General features: G+C 46.3%; 1 protein-coding gene across 4 annotated transcripts in view; it reads left to right on the forward strand.

Annotated features, from left to right (window-relative positions):
• The window catches only part of ARHGEF3 (Rho guanine nucleotide exchange factor 3), a 296,518-nt gene that overhangs the window by 57,801 nt on the left and 210,723 nt on the right, over positions 1-27,994 (forward strand). The window contains exon 1 of one of the 4 annotated variants that reach the window (XM_008703632.2): positions 13,432-13,503. The exons of 2 other annotated variants lie outside the window; for them this stretch is intronic. The gene's annotated coding sequence lies outside the window, so the exon portion shown is untranslated. Of the gene's footprint in view, positions 1-13,431; positions 13,504-19,338; positions 19,366-27,994 lie in introns of those variants that run through there. One more of the 4 variants, XM_008703633.2, reaches the window with a different exon arrangement.

Raw genomic sequence — 27,994 nt, forward strand, 5'->3', positions numbered from 1 at the left:
TAGGTGTGAAGGGCTTAGAGGAGCGCCTGGCACAAAAGTAAATACATTCTGAGTATTTGCTGTTATCTTTGTTATTCTCTTATTCTTCTCAAGTACTCAGAAAGTGTTTGGGTACATGCTCTATTTTCCATTTTGGTTGTTCTGACTATCGACTCTTATAACTGAAAAATCTTGTCATTAGAGTAAATATATATTTATAAATATATACATATACGTGTATAGATATATTTATAATACATGTGTTATATAAATGCATATAAATATATATAAGTATATATTTAAGAATCTCACTTTGGGTTTTAGGATATAAGATTTTAAGACTAACGCCTCTTGTGTGGGGGAATACTTTCTATTCCTTTATAGAATGATACATAAGTAGTACTGAGGGTAGGAGGAGGTAATCTAGCACCTAATTAATCTGATTGGTTACAATTCAAGTCATTTATCACTTTGCTCTCCGCTTCGTGGGGCTTTTGTCCTTATGTTCCCACCATGGCTGCTCATCTCCTGCCCTCATGTCCATGTTCCAGCTGGGGAGGAAGAAGAACGGAGGGCCAGCACTAAAGCAGGGAAGCCAAGGCCTTCGGGAATCCTCAGCAGATTTCTGTCTATATCTTTGACCAGAACCGAGGTGTGTGTCCTTCCATAGCTGCAGGGAGGTTTGGGAAGTTGAGAATGTTTAACTGCAGCGTGTTGGTTTCTTTTAGTAAGGACAAAGGGATGCATCAGCGTCTGTCATGATTCCCTAGAGAAACTCTGGCTGGTGGAGGTCCCCAAGAGCCAAACAAGAATGGTTGGGTGTTTATCACAACATTGTTTGTAACGGCAAAAAACTTTGAACACCGTAAATATCCATTAGTAGGAAAGTGCACAAATAAATTGCTATGATATCCATACAATCAAGTACTATAAAGCAGTTATGATCTGCATATATCAACATGGATAAGTCTCAAACATGTAAAATATCAAGCAGACAATTGCAGAAGGTTAAGTATAACACAGTATGATTCCACTTACATAAAGTTTACATGTAGAAAATAACTTGCTTCTAGTTACCCAGTAAGGAAAAAATATGCGCCAGGAGTGATCAGCATCACAGCCAGAAGGGAGGAAGTGGGGAGGAATGTTACCACGGAGGGGTGGTCAGTGAGCATCAGTTGTTACCTATGACCAGGGAAGGATCCAGGTTTTGTGGGGCCTGCCGCCTATACAATTGTGGGGGGATTCCCTTTTAAGAAAAAGAAAGCCCACCTTGGGCTTTACTGTAAATCAGCCTCAAACTGGCCTTTGCAAGAGTGTGGGTGGCTCAGTCAGTTAAGCATCTGCCTTCAGCTCTGGTCATGATCTCAGGGTCCCAGAATCGAGCCCCGTGTCGGGCTCTCTGCTCAGTGGGGAGTTTGTTTCTCCCTCTCCCTCTGCCTGCCACTCTGCCTACTTGTGCTCTGTCTCTCTGTCAAATAAATAAATAAAATCTTTTTTTTTTAAAGATTTTATTTATTTATTTGACAGAGATAGAGACAGCCAGTGAGAGAAGAAACACAAGCAGGGGGAGTGGGAGAGGAAGAAGCAGGCTCCCAGCAGAGGAGCCCGATGTGGGGCTCGATCCTATAACGCCGAGATAAAGCCCTGAGCCGAAGGCAGATGCTTAACCACTGTGCCACCCAGGCGCCCCTAAAATCTTAAAAAAAAGAAAAAGCATATGTGATACACCAAGCAGTCATTGCTAAGGTTATGTGGGAAGCTCTTTGTAGATGGATAATAATAACCTTCACAATCGCAAGAGCTGACATTTTTAAAGCCTTTATTATAGGCCAGGCCCTGCGCTAAGCGTTTGGCAGGAATTTTTCCTTGACACTTCACAACCAGCTTATGATACAGATGCCACTTAACGGCCTCCTTTTATGGCCAAGAAAGCAGAGACTCAGAGGGGTTAAATCATTTGCCCAGTGCCACACAGCTAGTGCTTGGCAGAGTCGGGGTTCAAACTCATGGAGCAGAGCAGGACTTGCTTACTATGGACTGAACGTACCACACATAGTGATCTCTCCATTGTTGTTTATGCGTCTGTTGTGCTTCCTTCAGTAAAAACTCATTATTTTTAATTAAGTGGAGGAAGAGCAATGCGACCTGAAAATATTTCTTCCTATTACATGGAGGTTATTTTTGCAGTTAGTGTGTAATTGAGTAGTATTTCTCAAAGTAATTGATTTGATGAGTAGGCAAGGATGATTTGTAATAAGTTAAATGTCTTTGATTAAAAGACTTTTGATTAGGGCGCCTGGGTGGCTCAGTCGGTTAAGCATCTGCCCTCGGCTCAGGTCAGGATCTCAGGGTCCTGGGATCGAGTCCCTCCTAGGGCTCCCTGCTCAGTGGGGAGTCTGCTTCTCCCTCTCTCTCTCCCCCTCCCCCTGCTCATGCCCTCTCTCTCTCTCTCACACTCTCTCTCTTCAATAAATAAAAATCTTTAAAAAAAAGACTTTGGATTTTTAAAAAAGCTCTTCAGAATCCTTATTGTACTTAATCTGTTGGCTGGGCTAATGGAAAGCACCAGGTGTAAATAATCAAGAAGTCAGTCCTAATGATTTCCTAGTAACAAAGCTGCATGAGAATCTCCCCATATGGCTGTACATTAGGCATCATGAGGCCCCAGACCCACATGCATAAACTGTATGTGGGTCTGTTTCATGGCATCTGCTAAGGATAGGACTCTGTGTGCTCATGGGCATAAACACGTGGATATAACTTCCGCTGGATCCCAGAATGATTAATCCCACAATGAGGAGGAAAGCATGAAGGCAAGCTGTGATCGAACTGGCCATTCCTTGAAAGAGTGTGAGTTAAAAGCCAAACCAAGAAAACCCACAGGACAGGCTCCCCAGTGCTCTGCTGGTATTTGGGGAAGAGGGCTTGAGGAAGGCCCTGGAAGGTCCCTGGGCCGCCGGGCTCGGCCTGGGGGTGTGGCTGTGGCTCCCCCAGTGGACTAGTAAGGCCATGAAAGAGCTTGTGGCCTCACAGAGCCCTCGACGCGGTCTTTGCTCCAGGGAGCCTCACAGCCAGGAAAGCGGGGAAGTGAACCAGTGTCCAGCCAGTGTTGCTCTTGGCTGCAGGGAGGGAAAGGAAAAAAGCCAGGATGACCAGGAGAGAAGGAGCTAAACGACCTTCCTGGTCACATTTAAGGGGTATTAATATTTGTATGTATTTGTAAATATTGAGTATACTGTTACCAAGTAACAGCCTTACCAAATGATTGAGTGGAAAGCCTCCTTCTGTTTGATTTCCCTGGTTTGGGCTTCATTTTTTTTGTGCAGAGAGTGTTTGGCCCCTTTTCTTTTGTTGTGGTTCTATGGGTTGAATAAAGGGGAGGTTGTTTTTCAATTGTCTGTGTGCAGGAAGCCTTGGCTGACTGTAAAAATTTGGCACTGAAAAGCGAGCTGCAGTTCGTGATGTTACTGATTAGGTGTTTGCATAAAGAACTCGAGAGCCCTAAGAACCACCCTGAGCACCATCCACTGTAGACCCAGGACATCAAAGGCAATGAAGACTTGCCCTCCTCATTTTGCAAATGGGGAAATAGAGGCCAGAAGAGCCTGCACGCCACATTGCTTACAACAGTTTGCAAGTTTGTCAGCAGCATGACTTTTTGAAAGCTGAAAGTTTGACAAGTTATAAGCGTCCTCTGGGAATTCTAGGTTGGAACATGGAGCCCCTGGATGGGTGAACATGTAAAACCCTTTGGGTTTCCTTATAATTGCAGGAGGAATGGCAAGTCAGGGCAGTGGAGTAAGGGGTGCAGAGGGGATACTGGGATCATTTATCCCTTGCTCCCCATCTCTTGCTGGGGCCGCTCATTTTACTCCCAGGCTGTCCCTCTCTGTTGAGCAGGGCAAAGGTATATGTGGATGGGGAAAAAGCCCCTGCAAACGGCTCCTGTGAGTTCTTGTGACAGCCTGTCCTGCTGGGTAGACTCTGGGTACTGCCAGCCCTGTTTATGGAGAGGCTGCCAAACCCCACTCTTGCCTGGTCCTTCTTGTTCAGACAAGCCTGCTGCTAGGCTGTCAGGGGGCAGAATTTGTTTTTGACATTTCTTCCCGCCCACCACGAGCTGCTCTTCCTCTGATAGCAGCCCCTTCCAAGAAGCCAGTGCCCCGAGCCCCATCCTCAAGGCCAGTTCTCTTCTAAGCCATGGATCAAGGAGAAATCACCAAACGGGGACCCTGTCCTTAAGGAACTCCCCCACAGGACATGCGGGTGGACTGAACTGAGAGTTGGGGGCTGAAGGGAGGGTGGTCTATCCTTAGGGAGGTCGTGGGGGTCAGGAAGTTTCTCAGAAAGGGTGGCATAGGGCTGGGTCTTCAGAGGCTCAGCTGGTTGGAGAGAACCAAGCATTACAGGCCTGGATGTTGCTAGTATGGGGGTGGGGGGGCATCCTTCTGCAGGACTGGATGTGTGGTAGGGGGATGCTGGGGTGGGGATCCCAGGAACTAGGTCCAGGGGTAGGCGAGGTGGGGCGAGTGTAGTGGTTAGTCTACTGAGCTATACTTTTTATCTTGGATTTTATTTTCTAAGAGATATGAAACCTTTCAAAGATTTGGAATGGGATGCAGGGATGAGGAGGGACTGACCGTATTTGAGATTTAACAGCTCCCTGATGGTCGAAGTGTGCAGGGGGAGCGAGGATGGGGGCTGGGTCAGGTTGGAAGGGTCTGAAACACAGTGGATGAAGAAATGGTGGCGGGGGTCTCTGGATTCCCTGGGGTCCAGAGTGGGTGTGGGGAAGATGGTGATGCCTTTCATTGTGAGTCTTTTCCTTACGTGGGGAGCCATAGTTCCTAGGGCACAGAACCGGGGCTAGGAACCATGATGAAGACAAAAGGTGCTCCCACTCGTGTATTCATAGAGGTCCCAGCATCTGCGTTCTCTCCTCTCATTCAAAATTCACTCAGCCTGAGCCCCATGCACCAGGGCCTTGCCCATTGCTAGCTCAGCTGATAAATTACTTCTCATCATGTGTGGGAGTTAATGGTTGGTGGGTATTAATATGTTACCCAGCCCTGGTAACCTATTTCCATTTTAAACAGGTCCTCAGAGCTCTTAGGTCAGCCCTGAAAGTTTCATCAGAATTTAACCAGAAAAACTTCAGATGTCCAATTTTAGCTTCAAGTGATGTATTCTTTTAAGTTTTCCTCTAGTGGAGTCTCAAATTGAGACTAGGTTTAAACAACAAAAAATTATATGCTAAGACATTTTACTCTCTTTTGCCCTCTAGTGGCAGACTCTTGAACGCCTCTTTTCAAGTCCAACCACTTCGGGATTCATTCATTCAAAAAATAATTATTGCATGTCTCGTATGGTCTAGATGGCTCAAAGATCCTCATGGTCTGATCTTATGATGGCCATTCAGTCTGTTCCTAAAGGATCAGCAAGGCATATGAAGTAAATTAAAATGAATTAATTACGTCTGGAAGATTTTATTTTATTTTTTTTAGCTTTTCACATTTCTCTTTGATACAGTGTATATAGTGTGTATCCAGGGGCTGAGAATTGATGCTGTGTGCGCCAGTCATATTTCCCGCTACATATCTCATTTTCTTTTATTATTCTGGCTTCAGAAGAATCTGGAATTACTGTGTGTTGTTACAGTTCTAATAAGAAAAATATTAAAAGATTATCCATCATTTGGCTCGGGTCATGATTTCATGGTCCTGGGATTGAGCCCCGTGTTGGGCTGCATGCTCAGAGCAGAGTCTGCTTGGGATTCTCTCTCCCTCTTCCTCTGCCCCTTCCCTGCTTGTGCTCTCTCTCTCTCTAAAATAAATCAATAAATCAATAAAATCTTTCTAAAAAAGATTACCCGTCAATGTTATTGGTAGTATCTTGAGACAAGTAAGGTACATAATACTGGGAACATGTGGACGCCTCTGTGAGGAGTGGTGAAAGGAATGGGGCTGATGAAGCTCTTTTCCCTTTCTGGCAAATAATTTTAGAGAAATACTCAGATTCCCCCACAAAGTAGAGTCTTTTAAAAAAAAAAAACCAAACATGTTGATGAATGAGCTGAAATCTTCTGTAAGTTACTGTTTGAATGCCTGAAGGGAAGCAGGTGAGTGCCCAGCACAGTGCCTGACATGACATCACTCCAGGAAGCGTGCCTGCCAGCCTTCATGACTAAAGCTCACAGAGTTATACCTTGCCTTCTAGCCGTGTTTTTGTCTGGTTGTTGTTTTGGCTTTACATTTTTATGCAGAAATTTTGCCCAAGCTTCACATCGCGTTGTATTGTTTAGTCAATAAAGCCTTGTGGTATTTTCAAAAATGGTGTCTGATAATCATAACTATGAAAATAACATGTTTATCTTGTGTCTTATAATCTGTAATGTGCTTTTATCCAAGATCATCGAGCCTTTTAATGAGATATGGATATTACCACATCCAGAGGAGGACCCTAGTCTCAGGCAGGTTAAGCAGCTTGTCCAAGGTCACGTAGGTAATTACCAGCCTCCAGCCAGGGTCTCTGCCCCCAGCGCTCGTGCCGTGTGCACTGTGAGAGAGAGAAACCCCTGTTCTCAGGAGGCTGATGTGAGACTTGAGTGTAGAGCGATGTTTTTGGTGACAATGTGCAGAGTTTACCATCCTATTACCATGTAGGCTTCTGTGAGCAGGTGTTTATGCCGCGTTGACTTGGTGAATGAGTGGACAGCGGAGGTGGACCAGGCCACAGAAGGCACTGGGATTGACAGAGGGCCTGGCACTGAGCTGTTGATGCCCAAAGGTCAAGATTCTTCTTTGTGCTGCATGATGAGGCTGGCGTCTGGGGGTGTCGTCCCCCCAGAGAGGTCTTCTCCCCCTCGAGAATTGTGACTTTTCCAACTGTTTTTCTCCTGGCTCCTCTCTAGTTACTGGAGAAAGGTGACGTGGGGGTGCAATCACATAATCCAGGGAACGCAGTTTTCCATGTCCCACCCTAGGACGCCAATTCTGTGTTCCTAGGACACAGGTATTGCATGTGTCTGAGACAGACAGGAGGGACTCGACAGCCATGTCCTGATGTTGATAGAGCAGGTGTTGGTTGAAAGGTTCTGGTCACAGATGCTGGAGGCCACATACCTTTCTGTTTCTCCAGTGTGCCATACTCCCTACCACAGGGCCTCTGCACATGCTGTCACCTCTGCCTGGGATGCTTTTCCCCCTATCATTCTTCAGATCTCACAGATCTCATACAAAGGTCCACTTTTCTCTGAAAACCTGAACCATTGTACAAATAGATACTTAGCTTGGGTAAAGTATTGATTTAACTCACAAATGAGAAAACTAGAAGGATGAGGAAGAGATGACTGGTTTTAAGAAGTATTCAGGAGTGGGGTGCCTGGCGGGCTCAGGAGGTGGAGCATGCAACTCTCCATCTTGGGGTTGTGAGTTCAAGCCCCATGTTGGGTGTAGAGATGACTTAAAAATAAAATATTTTAAAAGAAAAGAAGTAATCAGGAAGATAGATGTGTGTAGACGTGTGTGTGTGTGTGTGTGTGTGTGTGTGTGTGTGTGTGTGTAATCATGGGAAAATGTGGAGAAAAGAATGTTGGGATAAGATGGCAAACTTAAAACTGGTTGAGGTTCCATAGGAAAATAACACTGTAACCTTTGGAATTCTCCCTTATACCTGACAGGAATTATTTGCAATTTATCAGTCTTGTACAAGTTAACATCCTAACTTTATAGAGTCTGGGCCCTCATCAGAAGTGAATAGTAAGTCAAACAGAATTACCTTCCTGGTAGGCAGGCTCAGGCTGTGGACTTTGAAAAGGCATGCTTTATTTCCTAGTTTTGGATAGTTATTTAAAATGGCGCTATATCTTGAGTGGCTAGCATAGTGCCTGACACAGAGGAGAAACCAGTGACTGTTGAATGAATGAACACATGGCGAGAAGGTTGGTTCCTCAGGCACACATGGGGCCAGGTGTTAAGTAGGGGGAATGCCATCCATTAGACGTTGAGTCTCCACCTTGCCACTGGAGAGTTTGGGGTCCGAATGCTAGCTGTGTGCAGATCTAGGGGAGGCTGGGGTAGTAGGGCAGTTACCCAAACAGGATTTGGGGCAATAAAAGGACATGTCAGAAATCCAGCAGTGAGAATAGGGTCTTAAGAACAAAGGAGAACTCAGAGATCAGGACAAAGGAAGGAAGGAAAGGAACTGGCACTTCTAGCATTATCTACACCATTCGATTCATTATAGGAAAGCCTTAGTCCATGTAGTCTGTCCCAAGTTTACCCCTCACCTGGCCTGTTAGGTGGTGTTATTATTCCTTTCTGGCCAAGGTCAGAGTGTCACACAAACAGCTGTGGAGTCAGGTGCACTTGGATTTGTATTCAGGCTCCACAGCTCATGAGCTGTGTAGACCATGGCAGGTTATTGACCTTCCCTCAGCCTGGTTTCCTTATTTATAACATTGGGACACAGTCTGAGCAAATACCAATGCCTCTGATACTCCAGACTTTGGGTTTTGTTGCATTCAGAGGTTTGAAGTCCATTAGCCAAAAATCAAAATAGCTCTACTGTTTACTTGTGTCTTTCAAAGAAGATCCAAGGGGGATCCATTTTACACTCAAGAGCAGCCCTTTAAGGGACTCCTCTCTGTCCTCCTCATCCCTTTCTGTCTCCAGCTTACCCTTGCCTTGCAGACACCCTAAATCTTCCCCTCTGTTCCAGAAGACTTTTCTCTTCTTCCCCACTCCTGGTATTCCCTTTTCTCTCCATATACCTGCTTCTATGCCCTCTGATTAACTCAGTTTGCATAACGAAGGGAAGAAGATGGCAGATGGGGCAAAGTCCTTCCTTAGCCGGTGGACAAGAAGCTGGGTAGCCTCCGCTTTTAAAGAGTTCTTGCCCTTGATTTGGAAAGAAGAGCACCTAATAGTGTGGTCATGAGGATTAATTTGAAAGGAGTATATGTCAAGCTTCTGGCAGTTAGTGGACCTTGAGTAAATGGCAGATGTATTGTTACAGACAAGGAAGCTCCTTGGCGAAGCTCACACAGCTGTGAAGTGATGAGCTGGGGTTGCAGCTCAGCCAGCGTGGCTCTGGTGCATAAAGTCCGAGTGAGCACCATGCCAGGTGGGTTAGAACTCACCCCTGGAGGTCAGGGTTGTTCCTAGGGAGTAGGGTGGGGACTGTGCTAGGGCTGGAGACCAAGGTCCGAAGAGTCCCAGCTGTCAGGCATAGCTTAGCGGAAAGCCAGATAAGCTGTGTTCTAGTCTTGAGTTGGGAGGGGTCTCGTGCCAAGTTTCCAAGATTGCAGAGCAGGCCATCAGAATTGGCTGGGTTTGGGGCGCCTGGGTGGCGCAGTTGTTAAGCGTCTGCCTTTGGCTCAGGGCGTGATCCCAGCCTTCTGGGTTCAAGCCCTGCATCAGGCTCCTCGGCTGGTAGCCTGCTTCTTCCTCTCCCACTTCCCCTGCTTGTGTTCCCTCTCTTGCTGGCTGTTTCTCTGTCAAATAAATAAATACAATCTTTATTTAAAAAAAAAAAAAAAAGAATTGGCTGGGTTTGATCTAGATTGGCCCGTTCTCTTGGCTACCAGGATCTTGCTGTCCTTGTGTGCAGACCCACAGGGGTTTTCTGGGAGAAAGCAGGCAGCTTTGACTCAGGGTGAGTGTGAAGTTTGGAGTCTGGTCAAGAGAATAGCCTCCGAGAATAGAAATGGGGCCGGTGCTGTGGGCCACCCGCAGACATTTGCTCAAGTTCCCCACGTTGCATGGATTCTCCGATGCAGAGCTCACGCTAAGCATTCCCAGGGCCACTTTTTAAGTGACATTCAAGTGCTCCAGCAAGAAAAACATAAGTGAGGAAGGAATGAAATGCTCTATGACCTTTCTCTTGGCTCTTCTTTTTTGAGGAAAAAAGCCTTTTTGTTTGCAGTTCAGATTAATTTTTTCAGGAAAGAACTACAGAAAATATTTGAGGCTTGCCTTAGGCATTGTTGCCCTCCCGGAGGCCTGGGAGGCAGATGAGATCGGCAGCTGAGCATTTCTCACGCCAGCCGGCAGAGGACACTCTTCACTCATATTCGGTGTTGTCCTTGGCAAGGTTCTCTTGTGGAGGCTGGAATCCTGCTCTCTGCTGGAAAAGTCAGTCTTGGGAAATGTTCACTGCCAGCTATTTCTAATTTAACTCTGAGTCCTCAAGGAGTGGACTTTTCCCTTTAGAGCCACAATATCTGTGCTGTTATTTTAACGGCACCATCTGCTCTTTTCCGAACATCCAAAAGTCAGAAGAGGGAGATGCGTTCTCCAAGGCTCTTGGAGCACCTGTTCAGACAGAAACAGGCCAGAGGGCCACAAAGTGTTACATAAACACCAATTAATAAATTCTTGGCTCCAGATGAGCCCTGCATATCAGGCTTGTGATCGTCACACCTCTGTAGTCTAGACCCTTCCTCCCACTGGTACAAAAATGAAAGAGACATTTAAAAAAAAAACAAACCAAAAAACAAACCAGAGCATTCCCTGGCCAGCCTTAGAAGGGAACAACATTGGGACATACAGGGTACCATGCTTCCCATGGGAACATTCTAATTCCTTCCAGTGGATTCTTTGTTTTCCTCCAACATAGTTTTAATCCTGCGAACGCAGGATTCATAATCACGATAGGTAACATTTTCTGTGTTCTTACCATTTGCTGGGCACTGTGCTAAGTGCTCTTCTGAGTGTCTGCTTGTTGAACCCTCATAAAATATGAAGGGGCGAGGGAATTGCTGGGGCTTCTGAGGTTTTGTGAGGGTCAGACACTTGCTGAGGGTCACTTAGCTGCTGAGGGAAGATCCAGATTTGGCCCTGCACAGGTCTTGCCCAGACCTGCCCATCCCCCATTTGTTGAGTCCTAATTAAGCTGGACAACATGGGGCAGACGCAGGATGCGACAACATGGGGCAGACGCAGGATGCGACGCCTCTCTGGCTAATTTTAGTTTTGAATGTGTTTTTTGATAACTTGAAAGCTGAAAGCAAGCAAGCAAGAAGGCAGGAGAGAGCCAGCCCTCGGGGAGCATGCATCAGTGAGTGGAGACCCTAAGGGGCCCTGCCTTCCTCAGAAGGTCCCTTCCTCAGAGGCCAGCAGGAGGGAGGTTGTAGGGACAGGGGGAGGTCGGTGGGTCTGGCTCCATTTCTTCCTTCCCTCCGATTTGAGCAACTCTGTTTCCACCAGGTTTATGTCTCGGGTTTTGAGTATGATCAGGTTTGACACATGGTTCTTGCTGCTGAAAAAACAGAGCAAAGCTTCGGGGTAGCTGCTCGGAGCCGAGGGCATGCCTGTAGCAGCATCCACCCATGTCCCCTGGGCCCCTTCCTCTTCCAGTTCTCTTCACACTGGCTTCTTCGCTTCTGCCTCCCTCCTGTGTCACACGCTTCCTTCCCTGGCTCCCGCTAAGCTTCCGCGTTGCAGGATAACCAGCCTTGGAGTCCAAGGTGGGCACCTGACCTGCTATCATGCTGCGTGCTCCCCTGGTGGCCTGGTTCCTCCTCGGTGAGCGGGGCTACTAACAGAATCTGCCCACCAAGGTGTTGGGTGGATTACATGAGATGATGGCACACTCGTTTTTAAACATCACTGAACAGATTCTGTGCAGGGAGAGGACAATAAGAAGGAACAAACCACTGATACACGCAGCACGACAGATGAATCTCCATGCTCTGTGCCAAGTGAAAAAGGCGTAAAAGCCTACTCGCTGTATGATCCCACTTAGGTGACATTTTGGAAAAGGCAAAACTATAGGAACAGAAAACAGATCAATGGTTGCCAGGAGCTGCAGTGGAAAGGAGGGTATGACTACAAAGGGGCAGCATGAGGGGACTTTTTCCTGGTGATGGAAGAGCTCTGTGTTTTCATTGTGGTGATTGTCATACACCAGTGAGTGTCAAAATGCACGTCTGCACATCAAAAAGTGAATTTGTATGTAAAAGCGTATTTTAAAAAATAAATTAATAAAACTAAATACAGGCTGCCAGGCAGGAACACAGAACACACTGTCATCGCTCTGCAGCTGGTTGGTCTTGCCCTGGTTTTACAGATGTGGAAACTGAGGCTCGGGACCCTGGGAAATGGTGGAGAGATGTCTTTCTCTTCTGTCTCTCTGCCTCGGCCCCTCCAGGTTCTGGGTGCTGTTCTGGGAGCTGAGGCTCAAGTCCTCAGGAGGATGGATTGGTCTCCACCCCCACAGAACTCACTTTCTAGAATTCTGGGAAACAGACGGGGAATAAGTAAGTCTAAGAGCAGTGTGGAAGGGAGGGTCAGGGTGCCCTGGGACCAGAGCATTGTCAGGGTAGAGCGCCTTAAAGAAGTGATGCTGAGGGCTGAGGCTCCGAAGGAGGGGAGGCCTCACACAGAGGTTTTGATGGGGAGGGGAGAGGGTGAGCTGTGGCCAGTGGGGCTGGACCAGGGGGAGGCTGGCAGCAGCTGGCATCTTTAAACAAATGAAAATTCATTCTGCGGGCATTGGGGAGCCTTTGCCATTTGAAGCAGGGCCAATCCCAGATCTGTCCATCTCCAAACAGCAGGCCTGGTCCACACCCCGCACTTCCTGCCTTGCTGTGGGAGCCTTAGAGTTGTGCGGGGACACCCCCAGTTTGTGCGTATGTGTTGCTTTTACATCTAATCCACTCTGCTGGTGACTCATGCATCCCTCACAGACTCCAGCGCCCGAATACAATCTGTTACTAAGTTGCGTCTGGCGGAGCCTAGGGGCATTTGTAACTGCACGGCACTTCATGACTGAGGCTCCTTGGGAAACCAGAAATAACTTTCCCTCTCCTGTCCCACTTGCCAGCCCATATCACCACCTGGGGTTATCTCGGTCCTTCACGTGGTTATTTGTTAAGGGTCTGCACTCCTCCACTACTTGCTCTCTCACCAGTATCTGGTACCTAGAACACTCAGGTAAGGTCTGTGAAATGCACGAGGAGGGGGAGACCAGGAAAGAGGAAAGCCAAAGAAGGTGGTTCTCAGCTCCGGATCCTCCCCTGTGCACACTCTTTCTTGTCTGCCTTTACAAAGTAGCTGGCCCTGAGCTCTTGCTGCCCGTCCTATGCATCTGGGGAATGCCCCTGGAGACGAGTCAAGGTGGCAGACCTGGCCCGGGGCTCCCAGGAGTGGTGACTCCGTTGCATTGTCAGAGCATGATGCCCTGCTATGAGGCACATGCTGTCCTGGCTGCCCCACAGCCAAGGACCGTACCAGAGTCATGGTGCTTTTCTAGGCTCATGTGTATTTGAATTTAAATTCAGGTATTTGTATTAGAAGATTTCCTTATGTTTCTTTGTTTTTCTTTGGAAGCATTCATAGGCCAGTGCTGAAAAAATTACCATCCTTTGCTCCAAAAGAAATAAATTTCCCATTGCATTTTGGATTTCCACAATCGGGAGGGTGAACTAATGTTGTTTTTGCTGATAGCAGGTGAAGCGGGGGTAACCGGTCACTACGGGGGCCATCGAGGAGTCTTGAAGGATCGGTTTCCATGTGGAAGGTCAGACTCACCTCCTGTGTTTTCTTTTCTTTCCCTCTTAATTCCACTCTAAGAGCCAAACTAATTCAAAATATTATCCTTTCCTCCATGGCCCCTTGGTGTTTCGAAATCTGTCAGAGTCTAGGGGAAGAATATTCACTTGGTTATAGTTCAATGTTGGCAGTTAAAAATGAACTTCATAAAACAGGAATGGAAAATACACAAGGCCTTTTTAAAAAATTTCTAGGGGGGCCTGGGTGGCTCACTTGGTTGAGTCCGACTCTTGCTTTCTGTTCAGGTCGTGTCCGACTTGCTTTGTGTTCAGGTCATGATCTTGGGGTCGTGGGATGGAACCCTGTGTCAGGCTCCAAGCTTAAATCTCAAAAAAATAAAGTTAAAAAGTAATACCACTATTGATATTATAATGCTTTTGTTATCTTTTTTTTTTATCATGTGAGTTTATTCATTATGTAACTCTATACTGTATTTTTAAATTTACTATTTTAATATAATCATTTGCCTATGACACTGGCACATTAGAAATCACAGCTAAGGGGCTCATCTCCCTCCCCACCCTGTCATGTACCCAACCACCTACCTATCATGTGTCTGTGTGCTCACTGACCGGCTGTCCCTTGGACAGCCCTCGGATTGGGGGCCTCCTCTGTGAGGAACAGCGTTAGGTTCTAGGAAAACAGTGATCAATGAGGCAGGCAGGATCCCTGCCCTGAGGGAGTATTGTTGTGTAGTGGAACTGGAGCATGAAGAACCCAGAGGAAGATAGCGGATAATGGGTTCCATGGACGATACACGTGGGCTCGCAGGCCGCTGGCGTGGTGCTGGCCCAGTCTCTGTGGCTGTCCTGCACTGATGAAGCCTCTCCACATTGAGGAGCTGGTTTAACACTGGATTTAGAGTTTCTCCATGGAAAAGGCATCCAGCTGATGCCCAGGACTGGGGGACCCCTCTGTATGGGGTTCACAAAGGGCTTTATGTTCACATGTGTACCGGTCAGGTGTTGGAGTGGGACAGTCAGTCTGAGAAGGAGACGTTGAACCCGACCTGGCTTGCCGAGCTGCAGAAGGGCAGTGCTGCAAATGGAGCCTTCTCGGATGCTGGACATTAGGGGCTTATTTATGTGTGGCATCCCAGGCCGCTATTGGAGGCAGAGGGAGGTTTTCAGAGGGGGTTCCTGGAAAGCTTTATGACCACAGCAAAGTCTGAAAGGATGTCTGCCCAGGCCAGAGGTAACCAACTCTGCATGTGACAGGGACCAGGCAAGCACCTAAAACCAGTGGCTTGGGCAGTGCAAGGGTTAGAGGAGGGAGAGGGAGAGACCCCAAGACCCTACACCCACATGAAAGGGGCATCTGTCACTCAGCCCCAGCTAACCATTGTCATATGTGGGGACATGGGCCCTGTGTGACATTCAGCTGAAGCTGGATACCTGATTTTCAAATGAAATCCTCCAGTTTTTTCAATGTTGGAAGCAACCTCAAAAAAAAGGGGGGGTCACCTTGTGGGTCATAAAAATATATCAGCAGTCTGCCTGTTTATGACTTGCACCCAAAATTTAACTTCGAGGTTAAATTATGACTTTTGTTTACTTGTTCCATTTTTATTTTGTGTGCTTTTATAATGAGCATACAATATTTTTATAAGCAATAAAAAAGAAGGAAACATCTTTATAACCCAAAGGGCTACTTACCTTTTAATTCTTGTTCATGCTATCTGGACAGGTGGGGATGATCAGGTTGTCTGGATTATGGGGATGGCTGTTGGAGCTTCGGTTTAGGGAACAGGAAAGAAGACCCATATCCAGGCTGCTGACTGAGGGAACAGGTGGAAGCCTGGGTGCCTGTTATGTGCTGGGCACCATCCTCTGTGTTACTCTGTGTCCTCACTCATTCCATCATTCATGTCCTCACTCATTCATTCAGCAGGTATATGCTGAGCACCTATAGGTGTTGAGCACCGTTCTGCCCCCAGGATACAGCAGAGAACAAAGCAGACAAAAATCCCCACCCTGTGGGATTCTAGTGGGGGAAACCAACAAGAAATGAAAAGTAATAGGGTAGGTCTGATGGTGATAAACACTGTAGGAAACAGGCAGGGGTGGGGGAGAGCAAGGCTGGGGAGGGGGGCAGTTTCCAATAGGGTGGTCTGGGAGAGTCCTACAGAGAAGAGACCTGAAGGAAGGATTTCACTCCATTACACGTGTATTGCTTGTAGGTACTGTGTTAGGCACTGTGGAGGGTCTCCTGGGAACATTCCCATTTTGTGATATACTTCCTTTTACAAATTTAGAAACAAAAACTTAGTTTTTCGGTTGCGTGTGACAGAAATACAGTGCACGCTTGCTCAAATCTAAAAAATAAAAGGACTCAATTGTCAGATCCAGTGATAGTTCTGCCTTCAGGCATGGCTAGATCCAGATGGCTAATCTCTGTCTCCAGGAATCTATCTCTCTCCATCTCCCACTCTCTTTTCTCCAAATTAGCTTTCTTCTCAGATAGGCTCTCTGACCAAGATGCCTGCACAATTCCAAGTTCCCAGCCCATCAGCTCATATATTGCACTAGAGGACCGCATCTCTTTTCTTTAGCTCCAGCGAAAGTCTCAGGTTTTCCCTCTCATTCTTCCAGGCCAGGTCACATGCCCATCTTGGGAGCCTAAGGTCGGCCCTTCCTGAGTCTCAGGATTTAAGACCAGGGGAGGGGGTTCCTCAACAGAAGATCAGGGTGCCACTGGCAGAAGAAGGGGGACGAAATACTGGGCAGTAAGAAACAGTAGACGTCCACGTGGCAACACTTGCCAGGGCTGAAAAGAGCCTGCAAATGGGGATACCTTCCAAGTCCCCAGTCTGTCACCAACAGACCATGTGACCTTGAGCCAGCTCTTAGTTTTCCAGTGTCTAAATGAGGGTGTTAGACTGGCTGGGTTTTCTGAGGATCCTTCCAGCTCTTAATCTATTTGAGTTTTAGGCACATTAGTGGAAAACAGACACTATTTCATTAAATTATTGGGTTTGAAACAATACAGCCTTATGGATCCTGGTGAAACACATGGGTGTACCCCCCCCCCCCAACAACTAGCTCTTTTGATGAATTGCTGAGGAAGCTGTGGGGGGACATAAGACTTGCCGCTGCTCAAGCCATGTCCTCTCCTGGTGGCACCCACCTACAGCTTTGGCCACAAGCATGCAAGGAAGCTTCGTAAACTTTTTAGTCTGGTGGTGGGGAATGAACTCATTACCACGCATTTCATGCTCCAAAGGCCAGAATGGCAGATTGTGGAAGATATGGAAGATTTACCCTGGCTTCACCTCCCAGCCTGAACTTGTGAGCAGGCCATAGTTTAAACAACACATGACTATCAACAGCTGTGGGGAAAAACCAGCTGTGTGAATGTCAGCATGAGTTTCCAAGACACCGATTAGATGTCTCAGTCCACAATTCTGTTTTAATGGTTATGTCTCATCTCTCCAGTTAGACAAATACCAGTGTATTTCCCTAGGAAGATAGGGAGGGATGACAGGGATTGCTCCTTGGTGACTGTGCTGGGGTGACTTACTGTTTCTGTTCATGAGATGTCTATGGGGCCAGTGTCTGTGCTACATGGTGGGGGACTTGGCTATGAGCAATGCAGTGCAGAGGGTGGGGGCAAGACCCCTGGGACCCAACTGATTTGCTTCAAAGCCCGGCAGCATTGTTGCTTCCTGGCTGTGTGACCTGGGGCGAGTTACTTGAGCTCTCTGAGCCTCAGTTTCCCCATCTGTAAAGCTGAACAATAATAGCACCAACTTTAGAGTGTCGTCATAATTAAATAGGAGAACACGTGTCAGGTTCTGGTCAGCCAGAATAATGACTAATGGTGGTGGTGGAGGTGGTCATTCCAGTGCCACCATGGACGAACAGGAGAGCGGTGCCATATTTATAATGGCTGATGTGACAGGCCCAGACACTTCTGTGACAGACACTGTTCCAAACTCTTCTAAGTGCATTAGCTCAGCTAGATACATGATCATTCATGTGAGTGCAGGTGGGTACTGTTATCATTGTCGTTTTGCTGAGGAGGGAACTGAAGCACAGAGAGTTAAGTAACTTGCCCAAAGTCACACAGCCAGTGAGTGGTGGGTGAAGGATTTGAACCCAGGAAGGTGGCTCTAGCGTCCTTGTTCTAACCACTACACTTTACCGTCTCACTAAAATAATGAGAGCGACACAGAGCTTCCTTTGGGTCAGGAAATGCTCCAAGCACTCTCTGTAGATTGGCTCCTTTAACCCTCACAACCAGCCCTCTGAAGTGGTTGCTATTATTCTCCGCATTTTATGGATGAGGAAGTGGCTGTGCCCATCGAGAGGTAAGTGCACGGATGGAGTTCACATCCTGATTAGCTGGGTGATTTAAGACAGGGACGCGGATCTTGCTGAGCCTTGGGACTGCCGTGGGGTGACCGGGAACCGATGACAAGCACTGCGTGCAGACCTGGCCTGGAGCAGAGCTCCTCTGGAGGGTGGCTGTTGAACTGTTCGTGAGGGGACCTGGCTCCTGGACCCCGGCTCTGTTCCTTGTCTTGAGCTGCTCCTGGTAGCTGGAATGGGGCCGAAAGCTCTTTGGGAGGTGTGGCTTCTTAGGGGAAGAGGTGTTTGAAGAGATGTCCCTACCTCCAGCTAGGTCCTCTCTGGCCCCAGGGCACAGCTTGGCTCCCCTAGGGATCCTGCGTCTGGACATGAAGGGGACAGCTCTGCCTCCCCTGGAAGGCAAAGAGGCTATGAACCTGTCCCAGCCACTGGGGGACAAACCTCTCCTAGGTCTGGGTCTTGGTTTGCTTAGCTGCAAAATGGAGTGAGTGTGGGATGGAAGCATCCAATTAAAAGCACCAAATCCAGAAAATCCCGTAGTTTCACGATGTAGAATAACAAGTCTTCTTGCCTGTGTTTTGCATAATGAGCATGTAGAACTTTGCATAATGAGCATGTAGAACTTTTCCGATGGCTAGCTGGTCCCTATTGTTGGCTGTTTGAGCTGAGCCTAGTTCCTCCCTCTGGAACAACACTGAAAGCTGTAACCTCGTCACTAAGCCCGTGTTTGTGGTTTATTTTGTCAGATTAATTATAGTAAAGGTGAAGTTCTGGGTCATTTTAATGTTCTTGGAAAATGCTGCCAAATTACCCTGTGGAAACGTTGTATCAGATTATACATTCACAATTGTGAGGCAAAATGTCTGTTTCTCCACATTGTTGCCCACAATGGAGTATTATCCTATAAAAATCACCAATTTAAAAGGCAAACGTACTCTTATTTAAATTTCCATTTTGCTAGTTACTAAGAAGGGTGAACACTTTTCATGTGTTTATTTATTTGGGTTTCTTCTTTTGTGAACTACCTGTGTTATTGCAAAGGATTTCAGCTTTTTTTTTTTTAAGCTGTTGCTTTTTGATTACTGAATTAACGTATGCATATCATAGAAGTTCAGACAGGGTATGAATGTGTGACATAGCAAGTGTGGGTTCCTTGGGTCAGTCCCAACTCTGAGAAATCAACACTGCCAACAGTGTGGACATTATTTTTTCAGAATTTTCTAAAAAATTTTGAATGCCATCATTTGGCCTTACAGATTTCTGAAGGTTCATACAAGGCTTCAGTATCTTTAAAAAAAAAATTTTTTTTTAAGATTTTTATTTATTTATTCGACAGAGATAGAGACAGCCAGCGAGAGAGGGAACACAAGCAGGGGGAGTGGGAGAGGAAGAAGCAGGCTCATAGCGGAGGAGCCTGACGTGGCGCTCGATCCCACAACGCCGGGATCATGCCCTGAGCCGAAGGCAGACGCTTAACCGCTGTGCTACCCAGGTGCCCCAAGGCTTCAATATCTTAAAAGGTATTTTGCTCCTTGGCATTTTTTTTAAGATCTTATTTATTTATTTATTTATTTATTTATTTATTTATTTGAGAGAGAGAACACAGAGGAGAGTGAGAGACTACCCACTGAGCAAGGAGCCCCGATATGGGGCTTGATCTCAGGAACCTGAGATCATGACCTGAGCCAAAGTCAGATGCTCAACCGACTGAGCCACCCAGGTGCCCCTATTTATTTATTTTTTGAGAGAGAGAGAGCCTGCAAGTGCATGTGTGCAAGCCAGGGGAGAGGCAGAGGAAGTGGGAGAGGAGAATCCCAAGCAGTCGCCCCCCTGAGTGCAGAGCCCAACACAGGGCAGATCCCATGACCCCAGGATCACGACCGAAGCTGAAATCAGGAGTCAGACACTTAACCGACTGAGCCACCCAGGCGCTCCAGCTCCTTGGCATTTTTGTTGAATAAACTTAGTAGGCTTATTTTGATAAATCAATCTCTTTGGAGAAGCCGTGTTGCCCAGAGGGAAGAGTGCTGAATTTGGGGTTCCCACTGACCACTCTCATGTCTCCCTGGCTTAGCGGGGTGTGTGTGGACTATGCTGTCTGCTGGCTTTGTTCAGCCCTTGAGTCGGTGCCTCCGCGCTGTGGACAGAAGCACTTTTTGTTTTGAGTGTCAGGCTAGTGTATATAAAGGCAGCAGCGAGAGCATGAGGGGTCTGGTCTCCTGCTGGCACCAGCACCATTGAATTAACGACAATAGTTAATAATTGCCAGCATTTACTCTGTCCTTTACATGCTTGGCTCTACTTACATCTCACAACAGTTCTAGAAAGTGTAAAATCTAACATTATCCTTGTTTTTCATATTCTAAAACATGGGTTCCTAGAGGCCAAACCATTTGCTTTGCATCCCCAGGTAGCACGTGCCAGAGTCAGGACTTAGACAGCCCTGGCAGGTGTAGAGGCCCCTCGTGAGGTTAACTGCCCACTCCTCAGTTCTACACAGCCTCTCCATGAACCTCATCTCCCTCTCAGCCTTTATACATATTAGTCTGGTCCAAATGCAAGCAGGGGCTTGGGGAACCCCCAGCTGGTTCTCAGTCTTGTAGGTACTTGAGCAAGTTGGGAGCAGGTAAAAACGCCAGTTTCTATGGGGCTGCATCCCTGCATCAGGGCTCCGGGGAACTCAGGGAGAGCATCTTTGCCTGGACGACAATGGGCGGTTGCCATGGTGGCAGCTATGGCAACGCTGATGCAAGTACTGCCAGTTCCCTCTGGAGCCCAGCTGGTGAGCTGCCCTAGAGGATGGCTGGGGGTCGCTCTGTCCCACGCATCGGGACCATGGTTGATAGAAATATTTGATAAGTAGCACATATCTGATCAACGCGGTTAATTTTTTCCTTCTCCAGTTGGGTGGCTTTTGTGGATTAGGTGGCCAGAAAATCTTTTGGACAGTTCGGCAGGACTCAAGGGCCGAGAGCAGGCATCCAGGAATCGGGCTGTCTGGCTCTGACTTTTAGTAGCCGTGGAGCATTTCCAAGTCTAACCTCTCAGTGCTACAGCGTTCTTTTGTGATGGCCCTTAGTTTCTGGGCACCCATGAAAATTAAACGAACTAATCCACATAATAAGCACAGCACTAATAGCATTATTATTATTATTATTATTACTACTACTACTATTATTATTGAAATAATGATATTATCCTGTCTTACTCAGAATATCTCTTACTCTGAGGAATTGTCTTGGTCAGAATTACTCTCTCACACCCAGGATTTTGGGGGGTGCCTTGCTGTTTGTCATAGTGATGAAATAATCTCAGTTTGAATGGTGCCCTTGGCATTACCTTTTCCTTTTTCTCCATATATGCTGACGTGGTCCCACCCCCACCACCATATTTCATGGACAGTTTGGGAATAAACATGTTTTTACGTGTGGCCCCAGTCACTGCCAAAAACAGCATTTATGGGGCTTCTAATTACCTTGGAAACTGTGGTAGGTCCTGTATCAGAAAGTCAATAAACTGCTTTAAGCGATGCTGGCTAATTTAAGAATTTTTGGTGTTTTTAACTGAGTTAGAATCAACAGAACATTTGTTAGAGGTGCCCGTTTCTGAATCCTAATTTTTAGGATTGCGATTTTCATTTTGGAGGTGTTAGGCCACCTACGTACTGATTTATTTATTAGCTGCTAATATATCATTTTATTTATTTATTTGAGAGAGAGAGAGAGAGAGCATAAGTGGGAGGGAGGGGCAAGGGGAGAGGGACAAGCAGACTCCCTGCCGAGCACGGAGCCTGACGCAGGGCTCAATCCCAGGACCCCGAGACCACGACCTGAGCTGAAGTCAGATGCTCAACCGACTGAACCACCCAGGCACCCCTGATCAATATATTATTGAATAAAGTGTGAAGACTTTCCTCTGACCTACCCTGGGTAAAAAAACCTTCGTAGAATGCCTGTTAGATAGAAACTAGGAAAGTATGGTGTCTGTAAATATAATTTTTGGGCTAAAGCTTTCCAGGATTTGAAAAACATGAATTTATCTTCTTCCTTTTTGTTTCTGATTTGTATACAGTCTGATAGAACAATTCCAAAGACTTCTCTTACTTTTCTTTTTTTTTTAAAAGATTTTATTTATTTGATAGAGAGAGAGAGAGAGAGTACAAGCAGGGGGAACGGCAGGCAGAGGGAGAAGCAGGCTCCTCACTGAGCAAGGAGCCCAATGCAGGACTTGATCCCAGGACCCTGGGATCATGACCTGAGCCGAGGCAGACGCTTAACTGACTGAGCCACCAGGTGCCCCTCTTACTTTTCTTTTTAAGACAAAAATCGGAAAGAGAGTTCAGGGTGATTTTTAAAAAACACCTTCTAAGGGGTGCTTATTTGATTCAGATACCTTTGAAACATTAAGAAAACTCAGCCATTAAAATTTTTAAACTAAAATTACACTTTTATCAAAGTAACATGCACACAGTAAAAATATACCAGTGCATCTGCATGGATTTTTATTTGCTGATGTAGAAAAATCAACGCATAATACTAATCTCTGATCATCACTATTATTATTGTTATTTTTATTTTTTATTTTTTTAAAAGATTTTATTTATTTATTCGACAGGATAGAGACAGCCACCGAGAGAGGGAACACAAGCAGGGGGAGTGGGAGAGGAAGAAGCAGGCTCATAGCGGAGGAGCCTGATGTGGGGCTCGATCCCATAACGCCGGGATCACGCCCTGAGCCGAAGGCAGACGCTTAACCGCTGTGCCACCCAGGCGCCCCTATTATTGTTATTTTTTAAAGTCCAATTGAAAAACATAAATAAAAAAATAAAGTCCAGTTGCACTTTGTGTAAAGAGGAGCCGACCAGTAACATTGGCTCTGGGCCTAGCGCATAGTCAGCATTTCAGTTTCCATCTTTTCTCCGTTGTCACTGCTTCTGCAGTGGTTTTAACATCTGTTTCTCCGTTTTCTGGAGCCAGACCACCTGGGTTTCAATGCTGGCTCTGCCACCTACTGGCTGTGTGATTTTGGACAAGTCATCTAACCTCTCTGAGCCTCAGTGTCCTTATCTGTAAAGTGGGAATAATAAAAGTATTAACTTATAAAATTGTTTTGAGAGTTAAATGAATTAATATATATTAAGCACTTAGTGTCTTGCACATGATAAGCATTTTTTTTTAAGTAAACCCTTAAAACCATGACCTCCACAACAGAGAGATTGAGGATTCTCTTGGTCCATAAGTAAAAGGTCATTGGTGCTGGTAAGTTGCAATGACCATGACCCGATCCCACATCTGTGGAGTTGAGGGGCCAGAGGCTGTCATCAGTGGAGAGCTTCAGTTTTTCATTTCAGATAAAGGGGGAGTGCCTCTCAGTGTTGGCTCAGGGAAGGTTGGGTACGTACAAGGAGTCCTGGTTAGAAAAACACACACTCGGGAAAGAACAGGCTCTCCCCAGGCAAAACTTCAGAAAAACAACAATCTGCTGCTCCTTGATTAAAGGGTAGAAAACTAATTATCCTTTCCGGAGGGACGCGAGGCCTCTCTCTGCCGGCCTGTGACCCGGAGATGCAGGATGTGGATTTCCTTAGGATGTACAGAAGCCTTTCCCATTGAAAATGTGCCATAATTCAGATGGGTGCAGGTGGGGAGAGGGAGAATGAGCCCCTTGCTTTTAACGGTGACCCTTAAACATCTAGAAACATCCCTGCAGGTCAGCACTTTGAGAATATGAAACACCGATTTTCCTAAATTGGGTTTCCAAAAGACTGTGACAAAACATCCTTTTAAAAATATTCTCTAATTTCTGCTCATTAGACCAGCTTATAATTAGCTTGAACATTGAGATTTGGTGTTGCCAGTGAGAAGCCGTTCAATCCACCGATGATATAGATCTGAATGCCAATGAGGGGAGTAGCTGGAAAACACATTATGTCCGTCCTGAATAAATGCCAAGTAGTGTGAATTCTGGTTTCTTTAGTCATGGAAGGGAGTGAAACGTTCCATCTTGGGATGATTTGTGTATGAGTTTCCTCGCTGTCTTCCATACCATCCTCTTAGGAATGCAAAGTTCCCATTGACCTGTACTGTTTGACTGGAGATGTCAAGAATGTTCAAAAAAGTCTTGCAAATATTTATTGAGGATCTATCATGTGCCAGGTGTCCAGAGGGTGGGAATAAAACATCAAAAAGACCGATGGAGGGGGCGCTTGGGTGGCTAAGTCAGTTAAGCATCCGACTCTTAATTTCAACTCAGGTCATGATCTCAGGGTCATGAGATCGAGCCCCGCTTTGGGCTCTGTGCTCAGCGGGGAGTCCGCTTGAGATTCTCTCTTTCCCTCTCCTTCTCTCCCCCACCTCCGTGCTCACTTGCTCTCTCTCAAATAAATAAATAAATAAATAAATAAATAAATCTTTTAAAAAAAAAAAGCCAGATGAAGTGCTCACCCTTAGGGAGCTCACATTTTAATGACTTTAGTGGACTGGCCAGTACCTAAGATCTTTGTGAACTTAGATTTTCTACAGATGTTGTTTCTGGGTAATCTTGAAACAGGCCCGTCTCAGCTCTGTCCCCAGCTCCATTCACTTTATCTTGTCAATTCATCAGGGACCCCTGCTTTGCTGAATTCATTGGGCATTTCTCCATCCCCTACCTAATGATATAGTTGAGCACTCCCTCCCTGAAACACTTTCTTACCTGGCTTCTGGAATGCTCCTCTCCCTTGGTTCTCCCCTCACCAAAGTGGGGCTCCTCCTCAGTCTAAAGGCTGATGCCTCTTGCAAATACTCTTGTATCCAGCTGCTCACTCTAATCTCCATTTGAGATGGATAGGAATACAGATGATCTGTCTGCTCTTGATTTTTGTCCCCCAGTCTGCTCCTCCCCATAGGTCTTCTCCATCTGCCAGTTGCTCAGGCTAAAATTATTAGAGCGTCTTTTACTTCTTTCTAATTTCACTAATTTCTAATTTTACTTCTTTCTAAATTCCCTCCATATCCAACCCACCGGCCAATCCTATTACCTTATCTTCAAATATGTGCATAATTGCACTACTGCTCACCACCACCACCATCTTGGTCCACATCCCTGCTGCCCCTCACCTGGGCTACTGCAGGACCTCCCTCACCACCTCCCTGCTCCTTGTCTTGCCCCTACAGTGTTCTCTCTACACAGCATTGAGAACAGTCCTTTTAAAACATAGGTCATGTTTCCTCTCTGCTCACAATCTTCCTGTGGCTTCCCATCTCATTCAGATTAAAATCCAAAACCTTGCCGGAGTCTGTAAGACCCTTACCATGTGGTTTCTGCTCCCCAAACTTCCCCAAGCCTCAGTTTCCAGCTTGAAAATGGGCGTGGTGAGACAGACTGCATAGGGTTGTTATGAGGAGTGAGTCAATAATCCCTGCACGGTGCTTTGTGTACTACCTGGCTCACACTGAGAGCTTAATAAATGTTAGCTCTAAATATTTGCTGAGGGTCTACTATGTGCCAGGCATCATTGAGGGAATACGGGATGCTGCAGAGTAAAACATAGTTCCGTTCTCTCAGAGCTTACGTGAGGAGGTGATCAATTCTATGGAGAAAAACAAAGCAGAGTAGGGAAATAGACAGATAGTAGGAGTAGCTGCTCTTTGTAGCATCTGGACTCACTGGTTTGCGATTTGCATTTGGTTTCAAGTTGGAAACTGAGATTCGGGGAAGTTCTGTAAGTTGCCAAGATCACTTGGTAGACTTGGGCGTGAACCAGGGTCTTGGAGACTGCAGAGTCCATGCTCTGACCACCTTGTGTGGCTGCTGTCTTTCTTCGGTGGGTTTACTTTGTTCTAGAAAGGTTTACGGTGGCTGTCCAACACATATAAATGTAAATGAGCAACCTGTGGCCCACCCTGGACTTGAAATATGCAAATGGGCAGGGGCATTGGTGTGTTTGTCGTGATGGGATGGTGTCTCTGAGTGTTCTGGTTTTCATTTCCTGAGGGCAGTTATGGCATGTTGTAGATGCTTTCTCCTGGGTAAGGAGACAGCATGGGAACTACAGTGGGATTAATAAGGTGAAAGTTATATGTAATCCAGAATGCATTTAAATGCCTTTGGGAAGGTGTCATGCTAGAGTCTGACCTTCCCTTGTGACCAGGGTCCCTTCCCTCTGGTGCTATTCATTTGAACAATTCCTAGCTGAGGAACTATCTTGAATTTGAGGAACTTTTGTTCAGAAAGTGCCTATCTAGGGGTGCCTGGGTGGCTCAGTCGTTAAGTGTCTGCCTTCAGCCCAGGGCAGGATCCCAGTGTTCTGGGATCAAGCCCCACATCAGGCTCCTCTGCTGGGAGCCTGCTTCGTCCTCTCCCACTCCTCCTGCTTGTGTTCCCTCTCTTGCTGGCTGTCTCTACCTCTGTCAAATAAATAAAGAAAATCTGTTAAAAAAAAAAAAAGTGCCTATCTAGTACCCAGCGAAGCCTGAGAGAGGGCTGGGAAAGAGGGAAAACTGAGATCCATGGCCCATGTCAGGCTTGCCTCAGGGTCCATGCACGGCCAGAGCTCAGAGGGCCCAAGGGATGGCCTCCACTGTAGAACTTGTTCTCCTTCTCTCAAGGGCATGTGGTTGTATTCATGTTCTGTCAGTGTGTGTACAAGGGAATCCTGTTACTACCTCCATTTTACAGATGGGGAAAGTAGGGAACAGAGTAGGTAAGTCACTTGTCCTGTGTCACAGAACTAGTGAATGGCAGAGCTGGCTCCAAGCATCTGTACTCCTTTTTTTTTTTTTTTTTTTAAGTAGTCTCCATGTCTAGCGTGGAGCCCAGTGCAGGGCTTGAACTCACAACCCTGAGATCAAGACCTGAGCTGAGATCAAGAGTCGGACGCTTAATCGACTGAGCCACCCAGGCACCCAAGCATCTGCACTTTTAACCACTGCACCAACCGCTGCTTCGTGGCACCACGTAGGAAACGTTAACATTTACCACTGAGAGTTCTTTTTTTTTTTTTAAAGATTTTATTTTTATTTATTTGACAAAGGTAGAGACAGCCAGCTAGAGAGGGAACGCAAGCAGGGGGAGTGGAAGAGGAAGAAGCAGGCTCCCAGCAGAGGAGCCTGATGTGGGGCTCCATCCCACAACGCCGGGATCACGCCCTGAGCCGAAGGCAGATGCTTAACCGCTGTGCCACCCAGGCGCCCCACCACTGAGAGTTCTTTTTCTGGAAGACTGCATTCATGAGAGTTGTTCTGAAGATAAAAGCCTTGCAGGGAGCTCCAGGGTGAAAGAGAAGTGCGGCAGAATGCCTCCTGAGGTGGGAGCGGAGGATGCAATAGGTGTTGCCGCAGAATCTCTGAGCACAGGGAGCCAGGGCCGGGAGTGAGAATGGCAGGAAGCGGAGAAAGCCAGAGTGTGGGAATTTTTATCATTGTTGAAGGATTCACATAAATATGTGTCTCCGAAACAGGGCATTGTAGGGCGGGTTTCTCACCAGTGCCGATAAAACTTCACATCTGTGCCGTTTTTGTCAGATCCCAGGCTGCACAATGTGCTTAAGCTCCTGGCTTTTATTTATACAAGTCCTGCTTCTGGTATAGTTAACAGTATTTTATTTTGCATTATTATTTCATGAGGATTTTTTCCCATTAGGTATATATCTTTTATTTTGCCTGAAAATTATCTTTATTCTCATTGTTTTTAAAATTTAAAAAAAAATTTTAAAGCAATGAACCATAGGGTTTTTTCCCCTTTTAAAAAAGTTTTTATTTAAATTCCAGTTAGTTAACATACAGTGTAATACTTTTTTTTTTAATAATGATTTTTTATTATATTATGTTAGTCACCATACAGTACATCCCCGGTTTTCGATGTAAGGCTCGATGATTTATTAGTTGTGTATAACACCCAGTGCACCATGCAATATGTGCCCTCCTTACTACCCATCACCGGTCTATCCCATTCCCCCACCCCCCTCCCCTCTGTAGCCCTCAGTTTGTTTCTCATAGTCCATAGTCTCTCATGTTTCATTCCCCCTTCTGATTACCCCCCTTTCTTTATCCCTTTCTTCCCCTACTGATCATTCTAGTTTTTATGTTCCATAGATGAGAGAAATCATATGATAGTTGTCTTTCTCTGCTTGACTTATTTCACTAAGCATTATCTCCTCCAGTGCCGTCC

The sequence above is a fragment of the Ursus maritimus genome, unplaced genomic scaffold, assembly GCF_017311325.1.
Source record: "Ursus maritimus isolate PB19 unplaced genomic scaffold, ASM1731132v1 scaffold_14, whole genome shotgun sequence".
NCBI classification, from domain to species: Eukaryota; Metazoa; Chordata; class Mammalia; order Carnivora; family Ursidae; genus Ursus; species Ursus maritimus.